Raw genomic sequence first — 5,224 nt, forward strand, 5'->3', positions numbered from 1 at the left:
TTAACATCGTGTGTTCGATCAACCTCGGCATGATAATACATGCTCGCGGTCTCACATTCCCTTCACAATGAAGTATTTGTCCCCACGACATAGCACTTAGACCACAGATACGCTTGTGACATACCCATGGTTCTTGTATAAGTATTATGTGTGGGTTTGTTTGCAGTTTTGCATGCCTACGGCACAAGAGAGCCGTAGACGCTTTGCTATGCTGCAGATTTATCTGTGTAAATATTACTTCAGTCATGAGACTGAGTATATTTACGCTTTGTCCTCCACCTTATCCTGGACGCGGAACTGGATCCGCCCCAGATGTAGGTGGGGACGGCACCCGTACTTCGACTTAAGAACCTTGAGGGACCCAAGATCGATACCCAGTACCAGATGGGAACCTGCCTCCGAAGTGGTAGCGGATTTCTGCCTGGTGCACGAGTATACTCTCCAGAGAGTCGTGTCAAGATCCTTATTCTGAACACGGATGCGTTTGAGGAGTTCTGCTGAATTACAGGAAGGACCCGGAATCCAGACACTCGCTCGTACCAGCCTTTCTTTGCTACTCTCAACAAGAATAAACTTGCTGTTTTCGCAGGCTGGGATTTTTGCTATCGCTTTTTCTAGCCATTCTCGGGAAAAAGCATTGGAACAGTGCACCTTTACGATGCCGTCCACCACGCTTTTCCCCTCGAAAGTCGGCGCGTCTTTCGACTCACCGATAGCTTTCCACAGATAGCTGTCAAGATAGTCTTGTTGCCCTTTGGACAGTAGACCATCTTGTTTGTCGGTATGTATCTCCACCGTCATTGCCTTTGCTGCCATTCTCGCGAATGATTCGCCAGACGTTGACGAAAGAGTGTCATTCGACATTTGAGGTCCCTTAGCCTCTGCCTTGTCAGGCAAAGGTTTGTCTGCCTTGGATGGGGTCGAGGATGCAGGCATTTCCGAATTGCGTTTTTCAACTTTCCTCTTCTTTGCCTTCCTCCTCTTCCCGGTCGTTGGCACAGACCCCGTTTCGTTTCCGGAAGAGCGCAGCGCTACAGAGGAATCCTCTGTTCTGCCACGCTTTCCCGTTTCCGTTACAGGTGTCGAAGTTGACGGAGCTTGAGTCCTTGCCTTAGCTAGTGCTTCGGCTTGCCTCGCCTTCTGTCTTCTTCGTTTGATCTGCCTTGCGGTTAGACCAACACCTGCGTTCGACTCTCCAATAACTTCGGTCTTTTTACCGGTACTTACCTGATTCACACCAGGTTTAACCGTTGTCAAAGACTTACTCGGTACCAGAGATCCGTCTGAGTCTACTGAGAGATTGTCCGCCATCTCCACATCCTCCACAACTTGTTCAGTTGCTTCAGATCGTTTCGATGGCGGTGTATCGCTCACACTCACTCGGCTCTCCATTGGCATAGCCAATGTGCCATGTTTCACCACTAGTAATGCGCTTCCTCCGGAACCCTGGGTGTCAGTTCCGGTCATAGGGGAATGTGGGGTTCGGGCCTGCACATCCGATGCCCGAGCCGTCGATTGCTCGACGGGAGGATTTCCCAAAAGTGGGTTACCTCGTGCAGAAATATCTTTATTTAGCCTCCACATAAGAAAAGAAATGCATTTTATCCCTCCTGCCAGGTTGTCGGTACGGTACTCTCCACATAGTACTTGGGTGGCCACCAATTCCGCCGTTCCGCGGATGAGTGGATACCCAATTCCTATATGAAGCTGCCCTCTTAGTTCGTGGTAAGTTAATCTCCATAGAATGGGGTTAACTCACCACTTAAGCCTCATCCCCGCGGCAAGGAGACCGACATGACAAGGTTCAGTATACTTACAAATATAATAGTTCTGCTTTCTGTTCTAGGTATAGCTAGTATGAGTCAGGCGTATTTATCTGCATTCTGTTTACACATGATTTTGGCGGTTTTGGAAGAGACTAGGTTGTTCCACCTTCTATCTATCCATCCTTTTATGTCCCTAACGATGTGAATCGTCTTTAAGGGTTTTAATATGTCGTCTCTTGACAATTACATCTACAATATCATTTTTCCTTCAATGCTCTTATGTCCACGGTACAGCCAATGATATACAGCCGTCTGCCTGCGGCAGCAAAACGACAAAATCTATGCTACAACTTCTAAAAACGCAAAAAATATTGTGCCAAGGGTTCAGCGTGGCCACCACCTAGCCTTTTTTTTTGTGGAGGAGGGGAAGCATCAAAAGCCTTTGACCGAAGCCGTGGGGTGGGACTTTAACCGCACATATGTGGGATGAGATTTGTCTCACTTATGCTTTCGCCAAACGCTCCCTCAAGTATATTTCGCTCATTAATAAATCGCGGGCATTGGAACAAGATATGCCTCGCCGTTTCGTGTTCTTCGGGGCACTGCGGGCAGTACGGGTCGTTCTCAAGATGGAACCTGTGTAGGTATGCTTTAAAGCAACCGTGTCCAGTCAGCAACAGTGTGATACAAAAATCAATTTCTCCGTGTTTTTGCTCAATCCACCTCGCAATGTTTGGAATCAGTTCAAAGGTCCACCTACCTTTTTCGGATTGCTCCCATCGTATCTGCCATTCTTCAATTGTTCGCAGCCTTTCTAGCCACGTTCGACGGTTTCTGCCCAATGGTATTATGTAACCTATACATCTCAACCGCGAGAAGGTCGATAGGCACCTAGCCTCCGTAATGGTTTGGTGGGGAGTGTCCAATATAAAGGTGTTACATCTCTTCATTTCTGCGAAAAAGGGGTTAAGACGGGGCAAATGTGTACCAGGAGGATGTCTTAGAAGGCGTGGTGAAGCAGTTGAGCAGTACTGTCTTCAATGGAGAACGTTGGATCTTCCACCACGATTCCGCTCTAGCGCATAGGGCAAAAACCACACAGCAGTAGCTAGAAAACAATATTCCTGGTTTCATAGCGGCAGAAGATTGGCCGTCTGGTAGTCCAGATCTGAACCCATTAGACTACAGTTTGTTATTCATAATTGGAGAAAATGGCCTGCCGAATACCTCACAAAAATTTGGATAGTCTCAAACAATCTTTGGTTCGAGCAGCGACGTCAATATGAATGGAAACCGTGCGTGCTGCAAAACTGGCCCTACAGCATCGATCCCATTTCGAATGAAAATTAAAAATTTTGGTTCGCCATATATACATGATTACATAAAATTAACTTCATTATCCCCTTTCGGTACGACCTAGACTCCTCATTGGTTTTTCACGTCATATCGCACAATGACGAGCTACACTCGTCATACCTACTGTTGAATATGATAACCAGAGCGTTGTGAAAAGTACCATACGCTTGAAGACTATTAACTATAGGGTGGGCCATGTAAAATTTGCTTTTTGAATCGGCTATAAAAAAAAACTAATCAATATTTTTTCAAATTTTTTTTTTTATTTTGAAGATTGAACATTGTCATTTATGAATGAAAAATAATATCGTTCAAATGACTGCCACGACTGGCTTTATAGTAGGCCATTCGATCAACCCAATTTTTACGCACATTTTCGATTGTTTGGGCTCCAATTTCATGAATGGCAACTTCGATTTCGTGGTTTAAAGCATCAATCGACTCTGGATGGTTCGCATAGCATTTGTCCTTAACGATTCCCCACAAAAAGTAGTCCAACGGGGTTAAATCACAGCTCCGAGGCGGCCAATTGATAACGGAATTTCGGCTGATTATTGGGTTTCCAAAAACGGTAGCTAAAAGTTCGAATGTAACTTTGGCAGTGTGACAAGTTGCACCGTCCTGTTAAAACCAAATGTCGTCCATGTCATCCTCTTCAGTTTTAGGAAACAACTCGTTGAGCATGTAACGGTAACGCTCGCCATTTACTGTAACCGCGGCTCCTCGCTCATTTTCGAAAAAAAATGACCCGATGATACCGCCAGACCAGAACCCGCACCATACAGTGACTCGTTGTGGATGCATTTGCTTCTCTACAGTAACGTGCGGATTTTCTGAGCCCCAAATCCGACAATTTTGCTGATTGACGTAGCCACCGATGTTAAAATGAGCTTCATCAGAAAAGAAGAAGAAGACTCACCTCTTTGGAAATAGATTTTCAATATTTCCCAGTTTTGTTCAAGCGTATAGCGTCCCATTTCGTAAATGTCAAACCTTTAAGTAAATTATGAACACATTTGACATGTCATTTGTGTTACCATTCTCAAAAAAATAGGTGGTGCAAAAAGCAAACGCTATATGGTCCACCCTGTATATACCTTATTAAAGTTTTGCTCTGAGTTTTTCTTAATTTTACCGTTTTTAATGTCATTTAAAAATACGTAAAACTGAATACTAATTAAGAATATGTAAGAAATGAAACAAGTTTTTTTAAATAACAATAAAATGGTTATTTCATGCACTTTTTTGCATTATTAAATCATACCGGAAGGGATTAAGAAAAGTGTTATAAACTTAAAACCAAAACGAACTTGTAACAGAACTTATGGCAGAACTAAGTAATTATGCTACCGACGCTCCGATTTCTAGAATGTTGAGAGAATCTATTTCGCTTTCAATTGCCTATTGCCTTTGATTGCTCTTCCACTAAAATACTATTTCAAAATGTTACTAAAATAATTAAAGAATAAGTAAAGAAGAAGAACTTGTTTTTTTTTTGTTTTGTATTTTCTGGCACTTTTTATGGTCTGCAAGAAATTATGTACATACGTTTAAATTACTATTAATTAAAAAATAAATACAATAAAAATTGGATCAAAATACCAGTTTACTTATATATAACCAATATAATTCCAGTTTAAATTGCGCAGTACCGAACCTTCTAATGAGTGCGATTTTTTGACAATAATTGGAGATGAGCCGATACCAATAAGAAAAGTGCTGACGAGTAAAAGCATCGACACTTATAAGATATCAGATCCTCTCTATCGCTAATCGCAAATACATCTTTGCCAAATATAAATTACAAAACATATATTTTTTCAATTTAGAACTACAATAATTTGGACTTCAAAATTTAAATTATAGAATAGAATAGAGTGAAAACGTGTTGGCTTGCGTAACCTTCTGCTGCAAGGAGCTCAAGGAGTCGAAATGGGTTATGTCTGGGGAGCATCTAGCAAGTGCTGTTAAGAGATGCAGCACTGGGTTTAGCAAAAAAGTAAGCTAAAAAGCTTAGCAAGAACCCTAGATGATTAAGTAAAGATCGAATTCATATTGTTTAGAGAAATAATAAACACTTTTAAATAAAAGAATTTGTTGGC

Source organism: Anastrepha ludens, chromosome 6 (assembly GCF_028408465.1).
Source record: "Anastrepha ludens isolate Willacy chromosome 6, idAnaLude1.1, whole genome shotgun sequence".
In the NCBI taxonomy this organism is placed as follows: domain Eukaryota; kingdom Metazoa; phylum Arthropoda; class Insecta; order Diptera; family Tephritidae; genus Anastrepha; species Anastrepha ludens.